This window comes from Crinia signifera, chromosome 1 (assembly GCF_055691185.1).
Source record: "Crinia signifera chromosome 1, ASM5569118v1, whole genome shotgun sequence".
Classification (NCBI taxonomy): domain Eukaryota; kingdom Metazoa; phylum Chordata; class Amphibia; order Anura; family Myobatrachidae; genus Crinia; species Crinia signifera.
In genome coordinates, this window is record NC_139217.1 from 458467644 (window position 1) to 458484801 (window position 17158).

The window sequence follows — 17158 nt, forward strand, 5'->3', positions numbered from 1 at the left end:
GGCACCATCAAGCTTAACCATCAATAGCTAACAAACCAATGGCCATCCCTAGACAGGGCTACGGAGACTTCTGGCATTACTGGGAAGGGGGTGTGGCCATGTGCTTTTGAAAGGAAAACCTGCCGCATAAACTTGGTCACACCTCCCCAGTAAGCCACACCCGCATCTTTCAGTGCCGCTGATATTATTACAGATGGATACATATAGTGTAGGTGGTTATAATTATCTTCACATCGCTGGAATTTGCAAGTCTCCTGGAAATTCCAGCACAGAGGAATACCTGTGGGCTATCCCTTTATCATTCCTATATGTAAAGACTCCTCCGCTCCAGATTCCTTTCCTGCCAACGAGCGCTGTCTAAGACAGAAAGTTATGGGCCTCTAACCAACCATATTTAACCACTGTGACTGGGAGAATGTCTGTACTTATATATATACATAAAAGCTTTATTGGTCTGTGCACCCAGTTAGAGGTGCTTTGGAAATCCGTGTTTGTTCTGTAGAGGAGCAAGCCGAGCTTCAGAAAAGGGCAGGCTGGATTTTAACAGAGACAGATATGACCTGCAGGGAACACATTTTACAATTGCAGGATAAACTGAGAAAACTGTTTGCAGATTAAAAACTCTTTAAGAAGAAGCATCTTCTCCAGGAGAAGAAAAAAAAAAGTGATCGCAGATGAAAAACAGCTGGAAACGGGAAGGCTTTGCGCTTTCATCCTACCTCTGATAATCGCGTATCACATATCATAAAAAGGGAGAGGAATTGATGTCAGTGGATTCTTATTTCAGAGGAAAGAAAGACATTGTCGGTTTTTAAAGCTTGGGGGGGGGGGGGGGGGGTATTAGGAGTTGGAGCCAGTGGTATCAATAACGTGATATGTTCATTCTGAATTCTTTCTCTGAACCCCCGTTTACCAGTGTTTACACTGCACATGCTCCCTCATCTATGTGTATGAAACTGTCCCCCCCAGGCTTCAAGGCAGGTCTATAGAGCGAGACAGTAGGCACAGGTGTTGTAGGGGGAAGGCCGAATCAGTAGGTGTGCCCCTAAAAACACCATTATTAAAAAAAATATATATATAATAGCACAGGGGAGGCGACATGAGCAAGAGGCAGATCCCTCGGTTGTGCCCCTCCAGTAAGCACAGCCCCGGGTAATTGGTTCAACCAGGGGTGTAACTCCCAGAGGCATTGGAGACTCCTGCCTCCGGGCTCCAAGCCCTAGAGGGGCACCTGCTGGTTCACAGTGGAATCCCAGTGGAGATCTGCAGCTCACCCACTTCTGCGGCAGAGTTCTACTCTGTCCCAAGAGCACTAACACTTCCAAGAGGGGAAAGGATGGCCTGATACAACTAAACCAAAGCTGCAGCAAGCAACGGTGCCCCCACTGCCATTGCTGGACTGTGAGATGGGACCCACCGATGAGTGCTGATTCATGCTGCAGAACCTTGTGAGTCTAACCCTGACCCACCAGCCATTGTCACATCTTTCTTAAAGGTATGTGGCACCAAATTTCAACTTGCCTCTGGACGACTGGGATGGACTTTCACCTCGGTACAATACTAACACGGCAGATAATGTAGTGAGCAGAGAGGCTTTGAAATGCCCCACTGAGCTCTGTGCCCACTGCCCCCTTGCGTCTGATTTCCTTAAAAAAAAAACAAGCAACCACAACAACAGGAGCTTTGTCGGAGGTGCTTGTAGTGGATTGCATTACAGCAATTACTTAATCAAGTATATTTACTGTATTCATCAAGTATAGTTCTTCATCGAAATGAATGGGAACTGGTTTATTTACTAAACAAAAAAGTTGCCGAGTGAGAATTGAAAGGAAATAAAAAAAATAGGACAATTTAAAAAATTGAACATCCATAATAATAAAAAAAAACAGCTACTATTATTTTTGTTTTACCACTCACATTCCCCAGTTGACAATAAGATTTGCAAAGTGACTTTAGATATTGGATTAATGGTTATAGATGTGAAAAAAAGGGTTTTAACTGGTTTAGAACATTTGGTTTGTATTTTAGATATGTCTTGCACACAAAAAAACGGATTTTCTTTCATTTATTGTGTTCACACAAATCCAAACTTGATCATTGTTTGTTTGACAGACATCAATGGAAATGTATGGCATGTAAATACATGCCAGGGAGACTGCGAGCGAAGAGTGATTGTGTGTGACACGTGATGGTGACCAGCGATTGCACTGGGAGTGTGCGCTTTCATGGTGCAATGGAGCCTGCAAAATCTAAAGGACTAGTTAAAAAAAAAAAAAAAAGCAGTGTCTTTTTTTTTTCAGTACTTATGATCGCCCTTATCCCATCACACACTGAGGGTGATTAAGTCTTACTCATAGTGGGCCGAATTCAGAACAATGTTCAGGATCTGCCTGTTTCACACTCGCCGAGGCATTCGCTCCAGGATGAAATGCTGGAGCGTACGCTTGCAAGCGCAGGCGTGGTGATGCCTGCTTGGGGCGGGCAGCGGACATCACAGTGCCCACCCCAAGTTTTTCAGGAAGTGTACACTGGAAAAGTTAGTCCAGGCTGACTTTTCCCTGCGAACAGTGGATAAATCATTCAATGGTAAATATATCTGCTAGACCTGCATTCACTTAAATTGTTGTTCTTCATTTAGTGCATCACTGTGGATTGATATGGATATATATATTTCTATGCACTTCGATGCCACATATCTATACCGATACATCCTTTTGATGTGGTTGCTTTATATTTTTGTTACTTGCCACAGCTCTGCTTCCTTCTCTTTCTTTTTATCTAAAAATCAACTCAATAGAGCAGCGGTTCCCTAACTGTATGCCGTGGCACCCTGGGGTGCATTAGGACAATTGCAGGGGTTCCTCAGGTTGGTGGTCCGGGACCAATACATATTTGTCAAGGAATACTCAAAACCAGTTGTGGCGGCTGATCATAACAACATAAGTTGGCAAACAGAAGCAAATCTGGTCCCTCTCCACTAAAATTGGACCGAAGGATAACCAGAGGCGTAACTAATATTGTGGTGCCACCCCGCCAAAAAATTACCTTACCCCTCCGCATGCCGCCGGCCCCGCATTAAGTCCGGCACCGCAGATAGCCTCCGGGCTCCGTCTCCTGCAGTAATGAAAAATGACACGACAAAATGGCTGCCCCCATACAGCAGACCGTTTTTTTAGGGATGTTAGAGGAGGCGGCGGCCTCCTCTAGCATCCGTAAAAACTGTCTGCTATTAGGGGGCAGCCATTTTGTCGTGACATTTTTCATTACTGCAGGAGACGGAGCCCGGAGGCTATCTGCGGTGCCGGACTGAATGCGGTGGTGGCGGCATGCGGAGGGGTAAGGGGGGGTCTGACCAGAGTGCCAGGGCACCGGGGGCGCCCCGCTGGCGCTTGCTCCCCCAAGCAGCCGCGGTGGCTGCCTTACGGTAGCTGCGCCTCTGAGAATAACATATAAACAATTTTCTTCATTTAATTTTTTTTTCCTCTAAATTTCTCAACAAGCAACTTTTGGTCTAGGGGTGCCTAGAAAAATTCTAACACTCTAGGGTGCCATGTCTCAAAAAAGTTTGGGAACCACTGCAATAGAGTGGAAAAATACACATCACTTTTCTTTTCAAAGAAAATGTTATGCTAGATATTTCTTTAAAAAAGGGGGGTATTCAATCCCCGTTCAAGACCGTCCATTTTCATTTTGCTCGACCGCATATCACCAGGCAGGACTCAATGTCACGCCTGCCGATCATTTAAAAGGAGGCATGTCTCAGTAAACAGCCATGGATTGTCGAGATCGCGACAGATCACAGCCTCTATCGGGAATCCGGCCCTGAAAATTATGGTAATCCATATTGCCACATTGTTCCATTTGACAACCAGTATGTTTTTTGTATTTTATGTGTCTAACAAACCGCTAATATGGTTGAAAATATGTGTAGGTCATTAAGAAGTTACACACCAAAGTAACCATGAAAATATGTCTATATCACCCGTTCACGTGACCGCAACATCGGTCACGTGCATGGGCGCCGGAACGGGGGGGGGCGAGGGGGCAGCTTGCCCCCCCCCCTAAAATTACTGAGGTGCTAAAGTACCGTTGTCTGGGGGCGCTGTCAGGGCCGGCGACAGGGGGGTCAAGGGGGACATGTGTGACGGGCCCCGGCGATCTGAAGGGCCCCAGAGCCCGGCCGGGGCCCGTCTGTGTCTTGATGTATGTGTGAGGTCTTTTCTACACTCACATATCCTGCAGTGCTATGCGCGCTGGCGCCGCTGCGCCGGGTCTCTCCATCCGTCCTCCCTGTCAGACTCAGTCCCCTCCCTGCCGGCCGCCCTGCCCAGCGGTGTTTGATTGACACTTACAGTGTCCGACGCCGGGGCCGCCCGCCCCCTGCTGCTTCAGCGACGAGCGTCGCATGGGCATGGCATCCAGCATCCAGGTCCCCAGCGCGCTCCAACCCCATCCTGCTGCGGCCAGCGTGTCTGCCCTGCTGTGTATGGGAGGGATCCAGGCAGCAAAACAAAAAAAGTAAGTTGAGGAGATCTCTAAACTTGCTCACAATTTGAGTTAATGTACATTGGGGATGTATTAAGTTATGGGGAGTGTGTGAACAATTGATGTTCTGGGCATATGAGTGGTGTGGGGACATGTTCTGGGCAAATGAGGGTTATAGGGACATGTGCTGGACATATGAGGGATGTGGGGGCATGTGCTGGACATATGAGGGTTATAGGGACATGTGCTGGACATATGAGGGATGTGGGGGCATGTGCTGGACATATGAGGGATGTGGGGGCATGTGCTGGACATATGAGGGATGTGGGGGCATGTGCTGGACATATGAGGGATGTAGGGGCATGTGCTGGACATATGAGGGATGTAGGGGCATGTGCTGGACATATGAGGGATGTGGGGGCATGTGCTGGACATATGAGGGATGTGGGGGCATGTGCTGGACATATGAGGGATGTAGGGGCATGTGCTGGGCATATGAGGGATGTGGGGGCATGTGCTGGACATATGAGGGATGTGGGGGCATGTGCTGGACATATGAGGGTTATAGGGACATGTGCTGGACATATGAGGGATGTGGGGGCATGTGCTGGACATATGAGGGATGTGGGGGCATGTGCTGGACATATGAGGGATGTGGGGGCATGTGCTGGACATATGAGGGATGTAGGGGCATGTGCTGGACATATGAGGGATGTAGGGGCATGTGCTGGACATATGAGGGATGTGGGGGCATGTGCTGGACATATGAGGGATGTAGGGGCATGTGCTGGACATATGAGGGATGTGGGGGCATGTGCTGGACATATGAGGGATGTAGGGGCATGTGCTGGGCATATGAGGGATGTGGGGGCATGTGCTGGACATATGAGGGATGTGGGGGCATGTGCTGGACATATGAGGGTTATAGGGACATGTGCTGGACATATGAGGGATGTGGGGGCATGTGCTGGACATATGAGGGATGTGGGGACATGTGCTGGACAAATGTTATTTTGTTACTAATAAAACTATAGTGTTTTTCTGTTACTCTATTACTATTGATGAAAACATATTTCATTAACTATCAGGGGGTAACATATAGCAATTTAGGGGGCGCCAAAATGAGATTATATCTTGCCCCCCCAACCTAAAACCGTTCCAGCGCCACTGGTCACGTGACCGGGTTGACTGCCCTTACTGTTCCTCCCAGCTTCCCCTCCCTCTCACAAATATATTAGACTCTCCCTTCACTACTCCTGCAAGAATTGCGCACTCGATATGTGATTAGAGAAATAAATATAATGGTAACCATGACGACACGTCTACAATACTTTCGGGTCACGTGATCGCAAAAACGATCACGTGGGTACGAGTATATCACAGCTATTACAATGTGTCTTCAGCCTTCCGGGTCATGTGACGGCAAATAGCGCTCACATGACCAGAGTTGCAGCTGGGCTTCGCTCGACAACATACTTCAGAAGTTGGCAAAATGCGTTGTTGCCACAAGATGAATCAAATATTGTCCTGGGAAAATCTGATTTTGGATAAGTCAATATAAACAGGGTTTTTTTTAAGTTGAAAAAGCATGGAAAGTTATCATTGCTTGATACATTGACCTGAAAGTTATACCTCGTATTTACATTTAAACCGGCGATAATATTCTCCTCCCTGACAACAGTTACTAGACTGATTGGGACAGTAATGTGGGCGGATGTCTATAAGAAAAAATGCTGAATTTAGCTAATTAAAAAATACTGCCAAGTATAAAAACAATCAGAAATCTGTCCAGTAAACACAGCAGACAGCTCCACTATATCAACGGGCCTACTTTCCCTGACTTTATTTTAGATTTTGCCGTAACCAGATGAAACGCGGTAGCAGGTTGCACTTTAATTAGAAGATATTCGGCGCTCAGAATAGAAAGTGCTACAAGTTCTGCTAAAATTTACACATTTTCTCCTGACAGCGCTAAACTGACACTACAACAAATGACTTTGTTAAAGAACAAAACAAATCTGTTTTGTTGTGATGAGCAAAAACAAAGACTAGCTCCATAGAAACAGATAAATGGAAAACATTCCGATCACATAGGTAAAAACGTTTCTATAAAACAAATGCTGTTCAATTCACAGAAAAAGGATAGCGCACACCAGAACTGGGTGGGAGAGAGTAAAGCAGATGTATTAAGCTTGGTGAAGTGATAAAGTAACCTTTCACTTTATCACTTCACCAGGCTTAATTCATCTGCTTCTGAAATCTGCAAATACCATTACCTTATATTATATACGTTATATTCTGGGGCTGATTTTTACTATTTTACCCAAAGCCAGTGGCAGATTTCCCACTTCATATTTGCATGGGGGGGTTTGACAATCCAGGCAGATGAGGCCAGATTATTCTTTCTTGTTTTTTTTTTTGTTTTTTTAGCACCCATCCCTACATGCACATACCACAACTACCATCTTCCCACTGGAACTTGTATGAAGCAATGATAAGGGAGGAGAAGTGATAAAGTGCCTGGTACTTTATCACCAGCCAATCAGCTCCTGGCTGTTAAGTTATAGGCTGGGTTTAAAAAGGGACAGCTTGGAGTTGATTGGCCGGTGATAAAGTACCAGGCCCTATATCGCTTCTCCTCCCTTATCTCTGCTTCAAACATCCACCGCTTTGCCTCCAATGTTTCTTTGCCGTCGATCAGTGAACATCCATGGACGGCAAAGAAAACTATTGGACGTCAGTATAAGACCATTGTTGGATGATGCTGAATTAATAAACTACAATCTACAGATGGTAACAGACAGTACGTACAGGTGATGTATGGACGTGTCCCAACATTGGGCCTAATTCAGAATGGATCACTAATCACAAATCAAGCAATTATCGCCCAAATGTGGGGACAAATGATTGATCTATGTTGAAATAGGCCCAGTATTTCCCACAGAGGCAGGACAATGCGTGAGCCTAAACAGTGGGCGAGGCCTCTCTGCACCCCCATTCACCTCACTTTGGCAGGGTGTCCAACATATTACTGCACTGTGTGTATTCACCTGCTACTCTGCTATGCAGAACAGCAGGTGGTGCTCCCCTCAACTACACCCCATCACCACCACCACTGGGCCTGTGTGTGGGACAGATGAAGAAAAACAGGACAGTTGGGAGGTAGGGGATATGAGAGGGGGCATCCTATGACTGTGTCAAGCTGAAAGTCAATGAGCCCTCCAAAATCGCCCATTCTACTGTACAGTGCAGGCTTCTATGACTATTTTTAAAAACCTGGTAGCAATCGGTGTAGATGAAGTGGCGGAACACACCGACCAGAAGTGGTGTCCATGCACATGTGCTTCCATCAATGTTACAAGCAAGACGCAATGGGAAACATTTTGGCAACAGGGTCCTATTAACAGTTAAAAAAAATCTCCATTGTTCAATGGAGAAGCAAACAGAAAACGCAAATTAAATAAATTTCAGACAAAGGGATTTATAAATCAACATATACTCTATATTTTAGATACAAAATAAACCATCTCTCATCCTAACCTTCTGTCTATGCCCACTTCTTCCCCTTCTGTGTCAGCCCTGTCTGTCTAACCTCCCCATTAGAATGTAAGCTCTCACGAGCAGGGCCCTCTCCTCATGTGCCTTTCTTAGAATATATAAACCTCTGCCACCCTGGTGATTGATGTAACTGTCCATATTTTCCATGTACTTGTCCTAAACTGTCTTGTACTGTAATTCGGTACTGCAGGGTTGCCGACTTTTTCTGTCTAGTCTCCGGGAGAAGCCCGGAGAGGAGACTTCCAGCTGCAGTTCGGGGGGCGGGGCTTGAGCTTTACATCATTAAGCCCCGCCCCCAGGATGGTAAAAACCCCAATTCACGGATCTCCGTGGGGGGCGGGGCTAAAATGATGCGATTTTAGCTCCGCCCCCTCCCCTGAGACCCGCGGATTGACGGTTTTCAATTCAAAGGTATGGGGAAGACGCCACAATCGGGGGGTGGCGTGGGGGTCCCCTGGAATCCGGGAGGGTTGCCCACCTTTCCGGGGGGGCCGGGAGGAGGACCCGATTTTCGGAATCCTCCCGGTAATTCCGGGAGGGTCGGCAACCCTGCGGTACTGTATGTGTTTTTGCTCATAACTATTCTCTGTACAGCGCTGCGGAATCTGTGCGCGCTATGTAAGAACCTGTTAATAAATAAAAAATAAAACAACATTCAGAATACAGAGCGCTTGCTACAGGATGTCTTAGGAGGATAACTTAAAGACGAGCAGCAAGTGCAAAACATTTGATGGGAAAAATGACTTAATCTCCGCAAGTTCTAGGCACCAAGCCCAGTGATAACCTCCGCCCTTCATGTGTTTTTAACACATAGAATATGTCACTTCAGGAAACACATCAGGCACTAGGTTATCTGCAGCTTGGGTCACCCCTGCCCTGTGATGAATAGCTCAATATATCTTCATAAACGTAATGGTGAACACAGAAGGTCAAATGTAGGTCCTGGAACACCAACAGGATGTGAGATCCAGCAGCTATGAGCATGTCACACTGGCTACGGACCCTGGATCGCCAGACCCTGGACCCAGGATCAGCGGACCCAGGGCTACCTACGGGCTCAAGATAGGCAAGTAGTATGTGTGGGCTTTGGATGTAATAAAGTTTTATTTTTAAAATGTGTCAGCGTGTTTTTTTTACTATTTCTATTACTGTGGAACTACAAGTGCCAGTGGGCCCTTTAATGCCCCACATGCTGGGACTTGTGGATCTCCAAGTCCCAGCATGCGGGGAGGCTTGCTGGGACTCATAGTTCCACAGTTTTAGACAATGGTATATAATTCTATTTTTTTACACTTTATCAGCCCGGTGGCCACCGCCACAGGGCCAGCACCAGGTTTCAGCCTGGCCAGGTAAGTCCTTGAAGGGTGGGGGGACATCTTTAACGGGGGAGTCCCCACTCCCCCAGGACCCCTGGCCAGGCTGACTGGTCAGAGGGATGAATGCTTTGGCCGGGGGGGACTTGTATAAAAAGTCTCCCCCCGGCTGTGGCATTACCCTGCCTGGGGCTGGTTCTTAAAACACAGGGGACCCCTAGTCATTTTGGACCCCGTAATTTGGGATCCAGCCCCGGCCCTGGAGCCTGGGGCTGGTATGTATAAGTCAGCGGAGCCCTATTTCATTGGTTCCCTGATTTTTTTAAAACCAGCCCCGGCTCTTAGAGCCTGGTGCTGGTTACAGGTATGGGAGGAACCCCACGCCATTATTTAAAATGTATTTATTTATTTTACTATTTTTTTTTTTTAACATTGAAGCCTGCACGGATCTGACTGATCGGTGCAGGCTAAAGCCAAATAACGCCAGGAAATTGAAGTCCATTTTCCTGGCGTATTTGGCCGGCGATTATCTGCAGTTTGCCGATAATTAGCGGCCGTATTTTAATAGTAAATAAGGACTCACCATTCTTTTGAATGGTGATTCCTATTCGTATTTATTTTCCAATGGCGGATACATTCGTATTTGTAAATACAAATGCCATAAATACGAGTACGAATATGCATATTTTTGGCATAGTAAATGATAAAAATACGAATCCGTCTAAAAAATTAATTTTACTATGAAAATACGATTTTTGGGGGCGTATTTGCCTTAGTAAATTTCCCCCATCATTCAGTTGCGCCGTTACTACAGCTGTCTCATGACCACCTTAAAAAAGCTGCAATGAAGACAACAAAATGCTGCACTGCAGGTGGGGCAGATGTAACACGTGCAGAGAGAGTTAAAATGGCAGTTATAAATTGCAGTGTAAGAATAAAGCAGCCAGTATTTACCCTGCACAGAAACAAAATAACTTCCCCAAATGTAACTCACTCTGCACATGTTACATCTGCCCCACCAGCAGTGCAGCATGGTTTTGTGCATCTGCAAAAATTGCAGACTTGCAAACTGGTCTGAATCAGGCAAAATGTATCAATCATCTTGTTACAGTGGTTTTGGATAGGGGACGATCCTGCAAATCATTGTTCTTACTGGCTGTTTTGATCATGCACAAAAATGTGACATTTCAGATGTATGTGGTTTCCTTCACCAACCTCAAGCTTACAATGTAGCAGTTCCAACTACAGACTTCAGTGGTGCTTTCCCACCATTCAAATATATGAAGACGTTTGAGTGACAGCGCAGCCGCTTACAGCCAATCAGAGAGCTGCTCCTACGGATGCGCGACAGGTGCTGTCCAGTCACAAGTGTAAGTGTATGTGTTAACATACACAGTTAAACAGTCTGTAGTGGTTTTTCTTACAGCTCGGGAAGCAATATCAGGGTTGCTGACCCTCCCGAAATTTCCGGGAGTCTCCCGAAAATCGCGTCATTTTAGCCCCGCCCCCTCCACGGAGATCACTGAATTCGCTGGTTTACCAGCATGGGGGCGGGGCTTAGTGATGTCACGCTTAAGCCCCGCCCCCTGAGCGGCTACTGAATCTCTCCTCTCCGGGCTTCTCCCGGAGAGGAGAATGAGAAAGTCGGCAACCCTGAGCAATATACTGTAAGTGTGTTCCCCGGCTCTGGCATTACCTCCATGGCTAGTAGAACCTGGGGTGCTGGTTTCAAAATAGCGGGGACTCCAACGTCTCTTTTTTTTCACCCCCTTTTTGAATCCAGGACTGGTCCAGGAGCCCAACGCTGGTTCTTAAAATACAGGGAACCTCATTCATTTTTCTTCCCTGCATTTTTAGAACCAAGACCGACTCAAAGAGCCCTGGGCTGGTTAGGTTTATAGGGGTTGGGCGGAACCAACGCACAGAAGCTTGCACAGATGTCACTGATCTGTACAGACTTGTCTAAACACGTTCAAATGCTGATCACAATGCTAGAGGACATCTAGCATTGTGATCAGTGTTTGAACACAATAAACGGGTGTTTGCCAAAACGGTTCTAGGTAAACTCAACTTTTTCGGTGTTTATGGAAATGAGTCTGGCCCGACGGTGCAATTGATCGTACATTCGTGCCCAACCGTGTTATATACTTCTATTTGAACAAACACTCCCATGTTTGTTCTGTAGTAAATTTACCCTTTAGGGTCCCCAAATAAACATCAATAAAATAATCACGTATCTGCAGTAATACAAAAATAAAAATAAATAAATACCACTTTGAAAATTTCCCGTAAATCCTTTGTTTATTATGAGGGCCAAGAAAACGAATCTTGGGGCAGAAGTTTATTTATAGCATCCATTAAATGTCTGGGTAACAATAGGCACAAAAAGAAAAGTACCGGAGATAAAATACAAAACCATTCGCAGACACGTTCTATCCTCCGGGAGTAGGGCAGAGGTATAGAGAATAAAAGCAGGACATGGCTCATTTCCCTGACTTTTCTGTGATCGCTTTGTAAACTTCCTTCCTTTCACCATTTGCACACTATCGTCATTTTATTATGGGGGGGGGGGGGGGGGGGGAATTCAGCGGGACTACAGGAATCACCATCCTGTTTCTGTCTGGTTGTATATTATACACATAGTCCCGATAAAGGCACAGTGTGTACTGTGCATAGGGTATGATAGGACAGACTGCCCGCTACATGGGGGACGTGTACAGATGTAGGATACCATGTTTTGAAACTGTACCATTACTAAAAAACATGAGTTACTGTATGGAATGTTTCCTATACAGCAACATGACTGCACAACGTACTTGCCTATTTTTATTGGCGCCTCTCCGGGCTTCTCCCGTTGGGGGACACAAGGATGACATCACTAGGCCCCGCCTCAATGCGCCAAACATGATGCTTGCATCATTTTAGCCCTGACCCCTCTCCGTGGACCCGCGAATTCTGGTAAATAAATCAGCGGGGAAGGGGGGTGCGGGGGGCTCTGGGCAGCAAGCAGGTTTGCCCAACTTCCTGGGGGGGCGGTAGGCGGACACGATTTTTGGGAGCTTCACAGCCATTCCAGGAGGGTAGGCAAGCCTGCTGCACAATGCACTGTATGGTTATATAAAGTAAGCAGTGTAAAATCAAGGACTATGTCCCATTGAAAATAACAAGTTTAAAATTATACAAGGTAACAGGCATTTACAGCAACCCTTATCTACAGTAATACCCCTTTCAGACAGAAAACAAAATTACCGGGTGAAGCAGTTCTACCTGGTAATTTAGTGACTCATACCCCTTTCACACAGAAAATGAAATACCCGGGTGAAGCAGTTCCACCCGGGAATTTCATTAAATACACGGGTCCTTTTTCTGTGTGAAAGGGCACACCCGTGTCGTAAATCCCGTGTCTCCGACCCGGGAATTGACCAGGGTCGAGGACACGGGATTTATGACCCGTGTTGACCCTTTCACACAGAAGAAATACCCGTGTTATTCAGCAAATTACCAGGTAGAAATTTTCAACCTGGTAATTTTGTTCTTCTGTGTGAAGGGGGGTCAGGCTGCTCCCGGCAAATTGACACGGCATTTAAAATGCCGTGTATTTGCCGGGATTTTCAGACTTTTCTCTCTGAAAGGGGTATAACACGGGTCTTTTTTCTGTGTGAAAGGGCACACCCAGGTCGTAAATCCCGTGTCCTCAACCCTGGAATTGACCAGGGTCGAGGACACGGGATTTATGACCCGGGTTGGCCCTTTCACACAGAAGAAATGCCCGTGTTATTCAGCAAATTACCGGGTAGAAATTTTCAACACGGTAATTTGTTCTTCTGTGTGAAGGGGGGGGGGCGGAGGCTGCTCTCTGCAAAATGACCCGGCATTTGAAATACTGTGTATTTGCCTGGATTTTCAGACTTTTCTGTCTGAAAGGGGTATTAGATTGTAAGCTTGCAGCAGGGCCCTCCTACCTCCATGTGAGTCTGTTTTTACCCAGTTTGCTCTATCACTGTCTACAATTGTAAAGAGCAATGGAATCTGCTGTGCTATATAAGAAACTGTAAATAAATATATAAAATTGTGTAAATGCTCCTCACCTCTGAGGTGAAGTACCACCAGTGACCACTAGAGGCCACTCCATGGACCAAATTACTCCTTAATGGAAAGTGAAGCCAATATTTATCTTGCCTCCAGGCAACTGGAACAAACTTACGCCACTGACTGCTCCCATTTAGGTGGGACGTGTTGATTCAAATGGATTGTCCAGCAATTAAGGTCTTTCCTGATTTCCAAAAAGAGATAGACGGCGCAAATGGTGCAAGTGTGCCCCTTCAGTAGCGGGTGCGCCACAAGCTGGTTAGTGCAGTAACCAAGGGGTTGTTGGGGGAGTGGAAAGTGGCTGGTAACAGTACAGACCTGCCCCTTTCTTGTGCACAGATCTATGATGCAATAGAGAAATTATAGATATAATCTGTTTGGTTACTATGGGAAACTCCCTTATCATTTTTAGAAGCTTTAGTAAATGTAATAGTTAGTGTTCCTGCTAGGCGGTTTTAGCGGGGTGCCGCATCCTGCCTGATTTTTAAAGGGCAAAGTGCACCCTGCCCCTTTAGCAGCGCCCTGCTAGACAGCCTGCCACCGATGCGCACGGGGAAGCCCAGAGCCCATGTTGAAGTCCGGCGCTTCCCCGGCAGTTACTGGCCCAGCCACTTGGGTGATGTCACGCACCCCCCTGATGTTGACGGGCCGGCCCACCCACTTTAATGACATCGTGGCTCAGGTCCGCCCCCTTTGGTGATGTTGGCGGGCCCGGTCCGCCCCTTTTTCTGCCCCTGCCCTGCCCTTCCCAGTTCCTAGAAGGAACACTAATAGTTATCAGAATCACTCAGGGTAGATTTACTAAGCCTTGTAGAAATATAAAGCGGAAAGAGATAAATTACCACACTATCAGTTCCTGTCCATTTACAGGCTGCATTTGAAAAATGGCAGTTTGAAAAGATTAAAGTACCAATGAATCAGCTTCTAAGTTTGATACATCTGTCCCAGAATGCCACGTCTACAAATGTTTACGGACAAACCCCACAATCGGGCCACCATGTAGCCCATACGACCTAAAGGGGTATTATTTCTATACAATCGTAAGAAGAAAATAAAACTGCATAAAGTACATGCTACCGAAACAACTGTAAAAATATATATGAAAAAAAAAAGAATAAAATTGTATGATTGCAATAAAAGTTTGTTGGCGATTTTCACATAAAGCATAAGAAGCATTTACAATAAAAAAAAAAAAAAAAACAGCCACAAGTTCAATATGGAGACGCCGGAATACAACTTGGTTATATGGCGCACACTTTAACCTCACTGGGGAAGTTGCCGGCAAGGTTGATAGAGGAAAGAGACAATAAAAATCATCTATCTAGATTTTATTAAGCGGTTTGACGCCGGGTCCCACAGCAGGCTCATAAAACTATCAAACTGTTGCTGTCACATATACTCAACGTAGGGGTTTAATGAGCGCAGGGAGCGAGCTATAAATGTCCCGGAGCCTGAACAAAGCACATTTTGTTTGATATATCAGAGGAGGACTGAAAAATAGCCAGACGCTGCAGAGCGCAGTCAATGAGGATACTGTGTATAGCGGGCTTTCAGGATGGAAATGTGCTACTCAAACCCACTGAGATTTACACCCTTTCCACGCTCGCCCACCTGCACTTTTGTATGCCGTCAACTTTCAAGCTGCTGTTTATATAGAGAGATTTTAATCTACTGTCATTGAAAAATAAAGCCGGTCGTGCACCATCGGATCCTGCCGCTCAGCACCGGGCAACATAGAACAAGAGGCGTAACTAGAATGATGTGGGCCCCATAGCAAAATCTTGGACGGGGCCCCCCTAATGGCACTACAATGACGGGGGGGGGGGGGGGGGGGGGGGGGGGGGGGGTACGGGGGGCGTTGCACCAGAAGAGAGAGAGAGAAAAAAAAGAGGAAGAGGAGATGGAGGAAAGAGAGAGGGAGGAAGCGTGGGGAGCAGAGAGGACTAAGACTAGGGGCAGAGAGACAGGTGGAGTAAGTTTGGGCTGAGAGATAGATGTGCAGTAGGAAAGAGAGCAGAGAAGAAAGAGGGGGAGAGATAGAGACAGGAGAGAAAGCAGGACAGGCAAACCCCCCACCCCCAGATGGCGCTATATAACTGCTACCTTACCCCATTACCTACAGGTGCCCCAGTGTAATTACAACTCCCCCCCCCCCCCCCAAGAACAAAGTAAAGGTGCCGCTGTGTAAAGCCCCCAGGGCAGATGACGGTACCTCTGGCAGCAGTCTTCACCCTGCCGGGTCTCCGCACTGTCAGGGCTCCACAGCACACCTCATGATTTTGACAGCGCCGGGTGTCTGCATCATGACCCGGGAGATGCACCCACGCCGTGTCTCCCGCGCCTTGTCTCCGGACTGCACATCAGTGCCGGAAACTGCACAGGCGGCTGGGTCTCCCGAGTCCTCATCACCGCGCCGGTCACTCTGCACACCGGCGCACATCAGTGCCACTGCCGGAAACTGTATGTCGCGCTGGGGCTGGTGGTCACTACTAGAGAGTGACGTTGAGCCCCTGGGATACGGGACAGCGGCGCTGTCAGCCTGCCACTGCCCGCAGCATTACTAAAAAATTAAAAGGGTGCAGGGGATGTTTGCTTGGCCCCGGGCCCCCCCAGCCGCCGGGCCCCATAGCAACTGCATCCCCTGCACCCTCTATTGTTACGCCACTGAGAGCAGTGTAGTGTGCAGCCCGCCACAAAAGGCACGGTGGGAAGAGGATTGTCCGATTCTATATTTGTTGTGGGCACAGAACTGGGACTACTGCGCAAAGTTGGTGAGATCTGATGTGGGTGAAACTAGGTGTACAGATAATGCCTTTACTCATTGGAACTCTCAGGAACATGGGGGGGATTCAGTATTGAATCCCGGCGGTCGGGATCCCGGCGTTCAGAATCCCGACGCCGGAATCCCGACAGCCGAAATGCCGACAAGGGGGGGACGTGGATCGCCCCCCCTTGCGGGCTCGCTGCGCTCGCCACGCAGCGGGCCCGGTGCCTCGCTACGCTCGGCACACTAATTTATTCTCCCTCCAGGGGTGTCGTGGACACCCCAGGAGGGAGAAAGTGTCGGCATTTCGGCGGTCGGGATTCCGGCGTCGGGATTCTGAACGCCGGGATCCCGACCGCCGGGATCTTAACTGCATCCCCATGGGGGTAGTACAGAGTAAACCTAGGTAGAGGCACTGGTGGACTGCCTGACTATGGCTGAACAATGCCAAAATCTAGGACATTTGAAGGATATACTATTGGGTAGATGTTTGAAGCAGTGCTAAGGGAGGAGAAGTGATAAAGTGCCTGGTACTTTATCACCGGGCCAATCAGCTCCTGACTGTTAAGAGCAGATTGGCCAGTGATAAAGTACCAGGCACTTTATCACTTCTCCTCCATTATCACTGCTTCATACATCTACCCCTCTGAACATGTGCCCTCTGCTGGTAGGATCTGTGATGGAAGATGGATGTCCAGGTGCAGAGGAAGAATCAACCAGCTGGAGTTTTGACTGAAACGGAAGCACCGTAAAAAGCAGTTGTAAACTTGCACTTGACTAGCAGACGATGGTAGCTGTTTGCAGGAATGTACTGGTGATGACTGCACACAGTACACCAGTAAGTCTGCAGGTAGGTAGATGCAGGATATTCCAGGATAAGCTGGTACCAATGGAGATTCCCAAGGCTTCTAGCAGGAGCACACAAGGCTGTATGGTTTTGCCGAGCAGC

The 17158-nt window shown here is 47.3% G+C and overlaps 1 protein-coding gene across 16 annotated transcripts in view; it reads right to left on the bottom strand.

Annotated features, from left to right (window-relative positions):
- The window catches only part of TCF4 (transcription factor 4), a 329034-nt gene that overhangs the window by 248177 nt on the left and 63699 nt on the right, over positions 1-17158 (bottom strand). Inside the window, exon 1 of one of the 16 annotated variants that reach the window (XM_083155230.1) lies at positions 15658-15676. The exons of the other annotated variants lie outside the window; for them this stretch is intronic. The gene's annotated coding sequence lies outside the window, so the exon portion shown is untranslated. Of the gene's footprint in view, positions 1-15657; positions 15677-17158 lie in introns of those variants that run through there. 16 annotated transcript variants of the gene reach the window in all.